This window comes from Erinaceus europaeus, chromosome 9, assembly GCF_950295315.1.
Source record: "Erinaceus europaeus chromosome 9, mEriEur2.1, whole genome shotgun sequence".
NCBI lineage: Eukaryota > Metazoa > Chordata > Mammalia > Eulipotyphla > Erinaceidae > Erinaceus > Erinaceus europaeus.
The window spans coordinates 74,039,236-74,053,842 of record NC_080170.1 but is presented as its reverse complement, the minus strand read 5'-3'; positions in this window follow the sequence as shown (position 1 = coordinate 74,053,842).

Genomic DNA, 14,607 nt, shown 5'->3' with positions numbered 1-14,607 from the left:
CACTCCTATGAGAATGGCATACATCAAAATGGACAGCAGAACAAATGCTAGGGAGGCTGTGGGGACAGAGGAACCCTTCTGCACTGCTGGTGGGAATGTAAATTGGTTCAGCCTCTCTGGACAGCAGTCTGGAGAACTCTGACAAGTCTAGACCTAGACTGTTTGTATGCATGAGACCCCTTCTGTTTCATTTGGTTTAAATCCCCCCCTGTTTACACTATTCTATTTACATAACCACTTCATTCTATTTACATAACCACTGTTAACAAGTACCACCCTTCCTCCAGGGCATTGGTGTTCAGTGATAGGATTCTCGCCTGCTCCACCCCCTCCTTGTCGCACTCTGATTTTCACCAGTCACTTTTCTCTCCACCCTCTCTATGTCATATTCTGTTTCCACCCTACTTGGCAAGTATATATGTAAAGACAGCATTGTGAGTTTTACTTTACCTTGAGTTTAGCTTAGCTCGGCTTAGATTGTGCTGCGTCCTGCATGAATAAAGAGATACTGCCTACAGCTCAACCATGAGTCCCTGGTCGTCTGTCTCCCGTCAATGAAGCTCAGTCCGACACTAGATCTTCCATATGACCCAGTAATTCCTCTCCTGGGGATATAGCCCAAGGATTCCATAATGCCCAACCAAAAAGATATGTGTACATCTATGTTCATAGCAGCACAATTCATAATAGCTAAAACCTGCAAGGAACCCAGGTGCCCAGCAGCAGTTGAGTGTTTGAGAAAGCCTTGGTACATACACACAATGGAATAATATGCAGCTATTAAGAATAATTAACCCACCTTATCTGACCCATCTTGGTCAGCTAAGTCAGAAAGATAAAGATGAGTATGGAATGATACTGCTCATGAACAGAAGTTGAGAAGAAGAACAGAATGGGAAATTAAAAGGAGGATCTGATTAAATCCAGAGTAGGGCACCAAATTAAAAACCCTATGGTGACAGGAAGGGCAGACATTCTGCTTCTGGGGCTGAGAGGGGCGTGTGGGGGTGGGTGGGTGGAATGTGACACAGTCTTTTGGTGGTGGGAATGGTGTTTATGTACACTCTTATTAAAGTGTAGTCATATAAACCACTATTTAATTAACATGAGAGGGGAAAATTGATCATACCTCTAGAACTTCTTAAAACACAGACTGTTTTTTTAATGCATAGGCTGAGTCTTTGATATGCTGACTCTCTCAAAAGCCTTGACCTGGGAGAACAGAAGCAACTGGTAGCACAGCTATATACAAGATGCTGGGTATTATACCCCAAACCCTAACAAAGGGACTTTTCAAATTAACCCAATCACCAAATAATGTGATGGTAACAATAACTATCCATTGTCTTCTTGAACCCTAAGACAGTAGGAACCTCACATTTCCACTATAGAGCCTATATTTCCCCCAGTACTGGAACCTTAGGGTGGGGCCCACTTTCCTGCATGCTTCTCTCAATTCAAATAAAATAATATTGCATCCACGGATTGCAACCCAATCAACACAATGAGTGCCACTCCAGCATGCTTCACTTAAGACTGTCCAGAGACTTCAGGTTCCAGATGCCAGCAGGATGCAGACCAGACTTCCCTGGACAGACAACCCCACCAATGTGTCCTGGAGCTCCACTTCCCCAGATACCCACCCTTCTAGGGAAAGACAGATGCAGACTGGGAGTATAGATTGACCAGTCAACGCCCATGTTCAATGGGGAAGAAATTACAGAAGCAGATCTTCCACCTTCTGCAACCCACAAGGACCCTGGGTCCATACTCCCAGAGGGATAGAGAATGAGAAAGCTATCAGGGGAGGGGATGGGATATGGAGATTGGGTGGTGGGAATTGTGTGGAACTGTACCCCTCTTATCCTATGGTTTTGTCAATGTTTCCTTTCTTAAATAAAATTAACCAAAAAAAAAAAGTATCCAAAAAAACCAAACAAACAAACAAAAATCCTCCAGGTAGACTTTACCAGACTGGGCTGAGGCTCTGACTGGTCAGGTATTTTGTCATTCAAATAGAGCTCCAGCCACATATAAGAAAGAGGAAGGAAACAAAATGAAAAAGGTTTGGAATGACACCCCTGGTAGTCAAGAATCTTGGTAAAGAAAATAGCTCAGCAGGTAGACTGCTACAAGTGGCTGCACAGCCCCTGGGGGCTGTTTATGGTGTGAGGGGGAGGGGTGAGTTCAGAAAAAAATCAATCCAAAAAGATTTTCCTTTGTCCTTTTGGCCTCTGTTTGCCAGCCCAAGAGTGAGTTATAGGACTCTGTTTTGGTGTCACCCTGACCAACCCTTTTTCACTCTCTTATAGACATCCAACTCTCCTACCCTATCCAGAGAATACCAGGTTGTAAACTGCTTCTGTTTGGAGCTCACAGCAGCTGTTGTTTTCAAGTCACCTCTTCCCTTTTGTCTAGAGAGGTACAATTCCATACAGTTCCCACCACCAGGGTTCTGCATCCCATCAACTCCATTGGAAGCTTTCTTATTTTTTATCTCTCTCTGACCCAGGATCTTTATGGGGAGTAGAAGGTGAAAGGTCTGGCTTCTGTAATTGCTTTTCTGCTGGAGATGAACATTGGCAGGTTGATACAGCCTATTTCTATCTTTCCCTAGTGGGACAGGACTCTGGAGAGGTGGGGTTCCAGGACACACTGGTGAGGTTGTCTGCCCAGGGATTCCAGGTAATATCTGCAACTTGGTGGATGAAAAGCATTAAGATATAAAGCAGAACAAATTGTTTAATAATCAGGTAAGAATATAGCAGATGAGATTTGGGTCTTCATTTTGGAAAAAGCTAGTAAGTCTATTTTGGTATATTCCAAGGTACACATAACTTTATTAATTTTTGCCTGAGCCCAACAACTAAAACGCAGGTGGTCTAAAAGTGTTGTGTGGGGAGTTGGTGTTAGAGTGGTAATAGTACTAGAAAACTGGATCAGGGCAGAGAGTAGTTCCCAGTATGGGAAAAGTATATAAATACCATTAACTGTAAACTCCATCTATCTGATCTGAGGCTCATAAAAGGCAATTTTATTTCAGGTACTATAGTGATCTGAAATGATGGCAGGCTTGTGTCTTACTTTCAGGACTTAGGGCTTATAAAGGGAAAGAAAAGGAAGAGTGGGTCAGTGAGGGCTCGAAAGGGCTCCATCCCATGACTTCAGCTATTTGATGAATCCTCAGAGCACAAACACCATATCAGGAAAATCTGTTCTTGGTAAAAATATGAGACACTGCTAGGGACGGTCTCCAAAAGCTTGATGTTTCACACTCATTTGTTCTTCCCTATCTGTCCATGACTAGCTCCTAGCTAAGTAACATAGAGTATATGAAAACATTCCTTATGGTTAAACCTCAGATAAGACAAAGACCAGAAAAGAGAATGAAGGATCATGGAAAAGCAAGATGGAATGTCTAATGCCTGCAGTCTTATAATTATTACTCACATTACTTCTAAGAATTGCAGAAAATATATTATGGATATACTCTTTTCTTCAGATGAGAGAGAGAGAGAGGAAGAGAGAAAGAGAGAGAGGAAAAGAAAGTGAGAGAAAGAGAGAGAGAGACTCCATAGTCTTCAATATAATTAAGGAATCCTAGGGATCAGGTGGTGATTCACCTGGTTAAGTGCTCACATTACAATGCACAAGGACACAGGTTCAAACCCCTGGTCTCCACCTGCAGGGGGAAAGCTTTGCAAGTGGTGAAGCAGGGCTGCAGGTGTCTCTCTGTCTCTCTCCATCTCCATCTTCCCCACCCCTCTCAATTTTTCTCTGTCTCTATCCAACAATAAATAAATAAAAATATAAAAAAATTAAAGGAATCCTCAAAAATCTTGAAGGGCAACTGCAAGCTTCATTAATTATCAGGAACAATTTTCCCTACCTGACTTGACTACAGTTGTGTTGATCATTATACAGGAGGTAAATTACTAGCCTTTATTAATAAAGAACTATAACACAAATTATAATTCCATTGAATGTAATTTTACAGAGTATTTTGCTATTTATTATTCAAATAGATATATCTGAAATACTGTAACAAAAACTTAGAGTAAGTTAAAGTCAGTTAATGTCTTTAATTAAATTATATTTTAGGGATATTATGTCATGTCTTTCACATAGAGAAACTTTTATTGACTTTTTGCCCTTGTTGGTGATTAATTACAAATGAATTAATGAAATTGATTGACTAACAATATACATTAGTCTTTTAGTTGAGTAAAAGAATCATAAATAATTCTGTAATTATTTTTTGTCTGGACATACCCCAGGCTAATATGCAATCTATTTTGTTATCTGCCAGTTTTTGTTGAAATCACTTAACAGTCTTTTGTTTTTGTTGTTGTTAATGCTATTTTCCTGTCCTACATTGTTTAGATTGATGTCTCATTCTGAAATATTTGTTTTCTTCTGCTGGAAAATTCTTTAGATTTTCATGAGGATACTAGATAAGAGATTCAGAGGCATCAACTAAATTAAGTTCAGGATATATTTAATGAGCACTTCTTGTTTGCCTGAAGAGGCTCTAGTATGTATTTAAAGGAGTACAAGATATAGCTTTGCCTAAAGAAACTTGTAGTCCAGTAGTAAGTAGTTTAGGAATATCTTTAAATATTAGGCTTAGTTGTTTATAGTTGATATACACACAAGGCATATCCACACATTGTGTTAACTGAGATAAGCAGGAAAGAGAAAGACAAATGCCAGATAATCTCACTTATAGGTGGAGCTTAAGAAACAACATCAGCAAAGGAAACACAATGAGAAACTTGGACTGACCAAGTGTACTGCACCAAATCAAAAGACTCTGTGGTGGGGGGAGGAGTTAGGATGGTTTGGAAAAGGCCTCTGGAGTATTGATGTGTCCACATTCTAATAGCCATACTATAAACCACTAACCCATAATTAAGTGGAAAAAATATGTGTCCATAGTAGTTATTTGAATGGGGAATGATGATGATTAAAGTAGAAGGTTTACCATAGCACACTTCTAAAAGTTGAATGAAAATGTGATGAAATTGGATGAATATAAGCTGTTGTACATGAAGCTATGGTTCTCTACCCAAACATAATAACTGTGATGGTTCTGCAGTCAAAGATGAAGGGTGAAATTAAGAGATGACCCAGATTTGGAATCTTAGAAGATGATTGACCCGTCGTTCTGAATGGCCATGCTCTAGGACCTTGATTTATTTGGGACTTCTTGAGAAACTTCTAGAATATGTTCCAGCATGGTCTAGCAGAAGCCTGGGAAGTAGGGGAACTAATTCATTATAATTTCAGAAGCACTAACTCTTCAGGACCTAAAAGGAAAAAGCATGCCACCAAAACAAGTATGTACTGGGATGGGGAGCCACCACCATAATGGTTCTGGAAAAGACTCTCATGCCTGAGGCTTTGGGTTTAATTCTTGGCACCACCATAAGGCAAAGCTGAGAAGTACTCCTTCTTCTTCTTCTTCTTCTTCTTCTTCTTCTTCTTCTTCTTCTTCTTCTTCTTCTTCTTCTTCTTCTTCCTCTTCCTCTTCCTCTTCCTCTTCCTCTTCTCCTCCTTCTCCTTCTCCTCCTACTCCTCCTTTTTCTTCTTCTTCTTATCTCTCTCTCTCTCTTTGTGTGTGTGTTTGTCTTTCTATCTGTATCTGTCTTATCAAAATAAAATACATAGAATTTTTAAATGAGAGCCTGCCATTGTTATTAAATCATTTTCCTCAAAGTATTTTTTATTAGTGATTTAGTATTGATTTACAAAATCACATGTAAGCAGGGGTGCAATTCCATACCATTCTTACCACCACAGTTCTGAATCCCCAACCCCTCTATTGAAAATTGCAGTATTTCTCCCAAGGTTGCAGACATAGGCTAACCATCATCTTGATAACTATCTGTCTACATTTGTACATAATTCCCCCCTTTTCCTTCCAGGTCCAGTCCTCTCTAGACAGCCCTGTATAGTCCCAGATCTGAGGGGAATGCTTTCAATTTTTGTCCATTGAGTATGATGTTGGCTGTAAGTTTGCTATATATGGACTACAGTATCTTGAGGAAATTCCTTTTTATTCTTTTTTTTTTTTTTTGTAGTGTTTTGAGCATGAATGGGTGTTGGATTTTGTCAAAGGCTTTCTCTGCATCTATTGAGATAATCATGTGCTTTTTCAGTTTGCTTTTATTGATGTGGTGAATAAATTAAGGTGGTTTAAGATAGTTGCAGATTTCTCCTGTCATTCACTTAGATGCTCCAGTGAGGCATTATGAATTTCAATGTCCTAAACAACCTTTTGTGGCAGACTTGTCTTATTTTCTATACAAATTTTGAGGATCCTAAGTATGTCTATATGTGTAGGGAAAACAGTCATGATTTTCTAAGTGTAAAATTCAACTTCATAACACCAATTTAATTACAGTGTGCCAAGTAGTAAACCAACCTCTTAATAAAGGAGAAATTGTTTTTTGTCATACTTGTATACTAGTCACAATTTAACCATTATTTTTAAAGATTAAATAATTTCCCTTCAGGAAAGAGAACATAATACTACTCATATGAGCATTAGGCAGTGCTAAAGAAGTACGAAAGATTGTGCAGTGGATAAAGCATTGTACTCTAAAGCATGAGATCATGAGTTAGTTCCCAGGTATTGTTTATGCCAGAGTGGTGCTCTGGATCTCTCTCTCTCTCTCTCTCTCTCTCTCTCTCTCTCTCTCTCTTTCTCTCTCTCTCTCTCTCTCTCTGTGTGTGTGTGTGTGTGTCTCTCTTCATCTTTCATTAACTTATAAATCATTAGAAAGCTGTAGAATACTGAATCAAATATTTTTGAGTTTCTATTTAATCTCAATCCATACTTATTTCCAGGTCTAAATTCACTTCCTGGGCTGACTGTTATTTCAACATCCCTGACTCCCTTTGCACCAAAGGTTACCAAGTCTGTTTGCATTTAAGCAAAAGAGCATAAGGTCATGAAACTAAAAAGAGGGAGGAACAGACATAGCTCCAAATTAGTCAAAATGGAGAACAGGGAAGAGAGGGAGAAAGTGCCAGGAGATCAGTGCTGCTGTGAAGGGTTGGATTAGTAAGAAGGGAAGTGAGATGCTAATTTCCTGTGCCAATCTCAACCTCATTTAAATGTTAATTCTGTGCCCTATTGATTTCTTAGCTCCTCACTTACCTCTGGAGTTTTCTCTTCTTTTTCCATATAAATGCCCTTTTACATTTTACTCTTATTTCTTCCCAAATGCAGAGGTGGAGTTCATCTCTGAAGAATCCCCCTTGACACAGCATCTTGGGAAGAATAACTTAGTTAATTCTGATGGTTCTAAATATTATCTTCACCAAAATACAGCAGAAATACTTGCATAGAGGTTGAGATACTTACTTTTTCTTCAAAACTTTTTATGCTAGAGAACTGTGCTTGATAATAAAAATAAAAAGAAACATAAATCTCAGTTCTTCCCATTGTATAATGCATAGATGACATATAGTGGAGAACTACTTTTATCAGAGTATTTTTTTTTTAATTCAAAGTCCTTATTATCAATATGTTTGCAGAGTTCTGTTCAGTTGCAGATGAAAGTAGGACTCATATTGTCTAGAAGATCTGGGAATAAAGATAAATTGTCTGGAATACATTTTATTAGATGACACAAGACACAGAAAGAGAAAAAAACAAGGAAAAAGGAAAAAAAACTGCACAGAGTCAGAGGCATTGAGTCAAAATCATTCTTAGACATAGGCATGGACAGTTAAGACATGAATTCAGAACATTTGAAGGTAGGTGGAAGTAGGGTCAAAAAGAAGAAAATGCAAGGTATGGAAATGAAGGTTGATCTAATAATAGGATTTAATAATCATGGTACTCTTGGTCAAGAAGTTTGAGCTATAGTTGACCTTTGGACAACCCAGGTTTAAATTCCATAGTTCTATTTACATGCATATTTTTCTGTGTATGAGTTCCACATTTTCAACCGCAATTAACTAACATTCATGGATACAGAACCCACAACTATGGCGGGCTGACTATATGCTATGTCACCCAATACCAGGGTTTATTGTTCGCTACTTGGAAATCAACAGTTAAGAGACAATATTAGTGAGAGGAAAGTACGCTTATCTTTAGGTTCTAAATATCTAAAACCATATTCCTCTAACACTGGGATATAAGTGTTACAGGTGGAGGGTAAAGGAGGAGGATCTTGGGGAAATGATCATGTGCTATGAGGGCAAAGGGCTTTCTGTCATTTGTAGTTCATATATTCAATAGAGCTGCTAAACTGTTAAAAAAAATTCAAGATGACATGATTGTATAAGGTTTGCTCTAGAGGTTTTATGCTGAGCATTGGGACTTCCCCCAGGGACAATTCCTTGCCCAGTCTCTGCTTTCCATCTGCATCTGACCCCTAGTTTACCAGACACACATGAACAATTAGTAAAAATATTTCTTTCTTAGTACCTGTATAAAAATAGAAGTGATTTGGGAAAGCCAAAAGTGAAAGCCATGGAGGGGGTTGCTGTGATAAAGCAGAGATATCCAGGAAGATCCAAAGGCTGTGGCTAGTTCAGGGAAGTTAAGTTAAAAGATAAAATGGGGTCTCTCCTGCATAAACATCCATTTTTATAGGGCTTTTTGACTGGGGTAAGGGTGGGCAGCTTGTGTCCTTTTTACCCACTAACCTCATGTATACTTATTCATCTATTGCTAATTGCTACCAATACAAACACTAATACCTAGTGATACATAGAGAGTCTGGTGAGTAGAGGTATAATCCTCTGAGCAGTCAAGGTGGACTATGCACTTAAAATCAGTGAGTTTTCTGTATCAAGATGATATTCAAAGAGAAATAATTACTTGGCACTTGGAAGTATGGAGTTTAGCCAATAGAATGAAGCCTGAACTGAGTGTAGAGACTATGAACTACTGGAATCTGGATTCTAGTTGACAAGATGACCAGAACATTTGAAGCCAAACAGGAAGAGGACAGAGAGCATTGACATGGACTTACCAAAACCTGAGGGTTGGGCAGAGGAAGAGACCACAGAGGAAGAAAGTAGTGGTAACTACTCTATTCTATACCTGAGGAAGATGGGTCTATCTTAGGGCAGCTTGGAATGTTCCTACTCATGACCACAGAATGTGAACTCAGATCTACAGGGATGCAGAGGTCACATATGCTCCCAAGCTGATTATGAGCCCCAGATCACATCAAATTGACGGGGTTTACAGTCAACAATATTTATACCCCTATACCATATTTGGGAGCTACTCTCTTCCCTGATCCAGCATTCTGTTCCTTTTCCAACCATGATATCATCTCCCCCGACAATAACTTGGATCCACTGGCATATTAGATTTCAGGTTCAGGGGAAAAAAGGAAAAAAAAAAACTAGCATAGCCACAGACCTTTAGGAATATAACTAAAATATGCCTACTAGCTATCCACAAAATGGAGCAGCCCCAACTCTTCATCTGCTCTATTCCAGCTTTTAGGTTCATGATTGTTCAACAATTTGTTTGGATTTATATGTTAACTTTCTTTTCAACTACCAGATTCCAGATGCTAGAATGATGCGGACAAGACTTCCCTGGACAGACAACCCCGCCAATGTGTCCTGGAGCTCCGCTTCCCCAGAGCCCTTCCCCACTAGGGAAAGAGACTGGGAGTGTGGATCGACCTGTCAATGCCCATGGTCAGTGGGGAAGCTATGATAGAAGCCAGACTTCTGCATCCCACAGTGACCTTGGGTCCATGCTCCCAGAGAGTTAAAGAATAGGAAAGCTATCAGGGGAGGGGTTGGGATACAGAGTCCTAGAGGTGGGAATTGTGTGAAGGTGTACCCCTCCTATGGTTTAGTCAGTGTTTCCTTTTTATAAATAAAAAAATTAAAAAAGAAAGAAAGAACCAAGACTGAAAGAGCTACTGAATTTGAAACAAGAAAGATATTCCAGCAGCTGGATGAACCCTTTTTGAGCTCATATGTTACCATGTTCAAAAAGCATGGTTCAAGTCCCTAGTCCCCTAGGGGAAGCTTCATGAACAGTGAAGCAGTATTGTAGGTCTTTCTCTCTCCTTTTCCTTCCCCTTCCTCTCCATTTCTCCCTGTCTCTATCTTATAAATAAATAAACAGATAAAGAAATAAAATATAAAAAAGATATTCCCAAAGAAAGCTTTCACAAATCCAAATTCTATAGAAAACAGAGAAGCTCAGTTAAGAGACACATTAAAATGCATCCATTGACCTATGAAGCCTGTGTATTCCTTTATCCTGAGATTAATAGAAAATGTAAGGAGTAGTTCAAATACAGGTAACCAAGATAAAGTCTATCTTAGTGGAGGCAATTATTTAGCTGATAGAGTGCAGGCCTTACACACTAAGGTTTCCAGTTTCATCTTCAGTTCCACATGTACTGCCTGCTGTCATGCTCTGACTTCTTTCTCATAGAAAACTCTTTCTCTTGCACATGACTTAAACAATTACATAAATCATAAGAGAGGGGCTGAGGAAATAGCATAGTGGTAATGCAAAAGGCTCTCCTGCCTGAAGTTGAAAAAACGAAATCAGAAGTAAAACACTAAGCAGAATTTGGGCTGGAGTTGGTGAATTTCACCACAGTAAAAGACTGGGGTGGTTGGGAGTGAGCGTTCAGGTCCTGGAACATGAATGCAGAGTAGGACCTAGTGGGGGTTGTATTGTTGTGTGGAAATGTTACACATGTACAAACTACTGTATTTTACTGTCAACTGTAAACCATTCCCCCAATAAACTTTTTTTTTAAAAAAAGACTCTCTTGCCTGAGATTCTGAGGTTCCAGGTCTAATCCCCAGCATCAGTAGAAGCTAGAGATCATCAGCACTCTGGTCTCTCATTAAATAAAAGAATTACAAATTAATATAGATAAATCATAAGACAAGGAAACTCTAACCTAGAAAGACTCCTTCAGCAGGATAGATGCCGCTGAAATGCAAGTCCAACATTTGTGGGACTGTGCATTTTCACTCAAATGTGGCCTTTGGTTTAGGGACAAAATGTCTGTGTTCTGTGTGTCCAAATTATAATGAAATAGTTATCTTAGAGCATGCTTTTATCTCTTGTTTAACTTGTATTTATTATTTTTAATGAAGAATAAAGAGAGCAAGAGAGACTGACCAGAGCCCTGTTCATCTTGGGTTTCACAGCATCATTTCTGGTGATGCTGAGAATTGAACCTGGGACCTCAGAGCTTCAGGCATGAGACTGTTGCAGAACCATTATGCTGTGTCCCTAGCACAGAAAATGCTTTTACCTCTTAAGCAAGCAGCCCACACTGATGTGACTTTACCCTAAGAGACTCAACTTCTTCTTTTACTAGAGAATAGCACAGGAGTGCAGGTGAAAGTGACAGGGGATCACAGGCCACAGGGTCCTCACTCTGATCCCTCATCAGAGTCAAGGAGAAAATAAACCCAATTATTATAGGGTGCTTTTCTGTGACAAGAACCTCACCATTAGTCTGGTGACACTAGGGAGTTTTTGGCAGTGGCCGTAGAGCCTCTTATTGGCACAAAACCATTCAATTATCTGCACTACTGAGCTCTTCCATTAGCATGGATAAGAGAAAGTGTGCAGTGTAGATAAGCCAGAGGGTGGGTGGGGAATAAAACAGTTCAGCTGCATATCTCTATAAATCCCTAGGAGAAATCTAGGACCAATGTCTCCTGTCTTCAGAGAGAAAGGAGCCCAAGGTCCCCTGCACCAGAGATTTCTAACTTGACAGCTGGGAATGTTAGCTACCTTCTTTGCCACTGTGGAGCTCCACTTAAAGTAATATATCCAGAGGTTGTTTTCTCTTCTTGTTTCTCCTCTCTTTCTACCACCTTAGCTTTGTCTGGCACTGGGAAGCACACCCATCCTCCCAAGTCATTTGTGAGTCAATAGGATGATAATCGAAAGGTCTACCTGCTCTGACACTCAGTCTTCTGCTTTTGAAATAAGAAACCCTCCAAATTAATTTTTTATTAGAGAGAGACAGAAATTAAGAGAAAAAGGGGAGACACTTGGAACACGACTTTACTGCTCATGAAGGCTTCCCCCTTCAGGTGAGCATGGGGGGCTTGAACCCAGGTCCTTGAACATTGTAACATACGAGTTCCACCAGGTGCACCACCACCCTGCCCCAAAATATGGAGCCTTGTTCCTCTACCCAGGAAATCTAGAGAGACCTGACTCGAGGTGGTATAGATTTATGACTCTCCTGGTGGACCACTGGTGGGCTCTCACATTTTCTTTTCTTTTCATTCATGAAATAGAAACTGGGTACAGGACTAAAAACTGGTGAGGGACAGGGAAGGGGAGTTGAGAGCGAGAGATCCAGTGGTTTGTATGGAATGGAAGTGATGCAGAAGGAATCCAAGGTATCCCTTGGTGTTAGTGCTATCTAGCTGCCTGAGCAAAGGCTGAGTCACTGGTGAGGGCCTGGAGTAGTGCCTTCAGTAAGAGGCAGTGTCTCCTTCCCTTCTTTATACTCCCAATCATTCAATGTCCTTGTTCCCTTCTGTTCCACAATCTCCCAGCATCTTGGTCCCTCAGTGGAGAGTCTGTGAAATAATGTTGATATTTGATTATCTTCCTTCCTAATTTATTTCTTTCCTTCCTTGCTTGCTTCCTTCCTTTTTTCCTCCCATTTCCTTCCTTCACCTTTCCTTTCTTTTCTTTCTTTCTTTCTTTCTTTCTTTCTTTCTTTCTTTCTTTCTTTCTTTCTTTCTTTCTTTCTTTCTTTCTGATTTCTCCCTTCATTTCCTCTTCCTTCCATCTCCTTCCTTCCTTCCTTCCTTCCTTCCTTCCTTCCTTCCTTCCTTCCTTCTTTCTTTCCTTCCTCTCTCTCTCTCTCTTTCTCTCTCTTTCTCTCTTTATGATTGAGGGAAAGAGCACTGCAATTTCCCTGATTCAAACCCAGTTTAGCTTTTACTACATTGGAAGCAGTTTTAGTGCTATTGTCTCCTCCACTCTCTTTGTTTCTCTCTTTTTGTCTGAAAAAGTCAACCCAGAGCACTGAACCCCTGATAATGACAAAAACATAAACTAAAAGGATGAGGTTGCAAGTGGAAAGAGCTGGAGGTAATTAAAGTATATGAAATAAGTGAAGAAATAAAAGGCAGCTGCCAGATGGTTCAGAGATAGGATGGGGTGGTGGGGTATAGGAGTTTGTGGTGGATTTAGTGTTTCATACATGCACACATATGCACAGGTGGATGTATGAATTCTACCCCTGAAACCTTATAATTTTGAAAACCACTGTTCAATTACTACTAACAAGCAATTCTTTAAAAGGGGGGGGTAGTTGCACACTTGGTTGAGCGCACACATTACAATGTGTAAGGACCCAGGTTCAAATCCCCCAGAGGTGGGAAAGGAGAGACACTTGTAGTCCTTCTTAACTTCTTCAGTGAAGAGCTACAAGTGTCTCTCTTTCCCTCTCTACCTCTTTTACCTGGGCTTCTATTTGTATTTATCCAACAAATGATATATTTTTTAAAAACGTTCATTTTATTGTCTTTATGCTTTCTGTGGTTCTAGTATCATTCTAAAATACAAAGTTAAACCCAAGAAGTGGTCAGCCATTCAACTAGCAATGCCCAATGGCCACTTAGACCCAGAGATGGTGTGAAAATGGACATCTGGTCAGGTTCAAGGTGGACATCAGGCAGAACCTCTAGGTTCCCGGGATTCAGGAGCAGCTTCTGAGAGAAGGGCATGGCTATTGCCTTTGTTAGGTAAGATTTCCCAGACCACTGGATCAAAATTCTTTATGGGTGCAAAAGATGGAAAGCCTGGCTTCTGTAATTGCTTCTCCACTGAACATGTACATTGCCAGGTCAATCCATACCCCCAGCCTGTTTCTATCTTTCCCTGATAGCATAGGGCTCTGGGGAGGTGAGGTTCCAATAACACTGGTGAGGTCCTCTGCCCAGGGAATTCAGGATGGTGTCATGGTAGCATCTGAAACTTGGTGGCTTAAAAGCAGTAAGATATAAAGCAGAACAAATTGTTTAGTAAACAGAAACCTAAAGGTAAGAACAGAGCAGATGAAACTAAGGATCTTTTTAAAAATTATATTTATTTATTAGATAAAAATAGCCAAAAATTGAGAGGAGAGGATAAATAGACAGGGAGAAAGACAGAGAGACACCCGCATCCCTGCTTCAACACTCACAAAGCTTTCCCCCTGCAGGTGGGGGCCGGGGCTTGAACCCAGATCTTTGAGCACTGCAATATGTGTGTTCAATCAGGTGCACCAACACTCAGCCCTCTAAGGGTCTTCATATAGGAAGAAGCTTGGAAGTCTATTTTAAGTATATTCTAAGGGGTCTGTGACTTTACTAAGTTTTACCTGAGCCCAATAGCTTACTTGCAGGTAAGTAAGCTAAAAGTATTGTCTGGGAAGATGGTATCAGAGTTAAGACTAGAACTAGAAACCTGGATCAACCCAGGAAGTAGCTTCCAAATATGGGAAAAGTATGTAAATATTGTTAACTGTAAATCCCATCAATGAGTAGATATGACCTAGGGCTCATATCTACTCATAATTAGCAAAGGAACCTGTGTAATCTCCAAATCCATGTCAGTCTGAGCTTGGT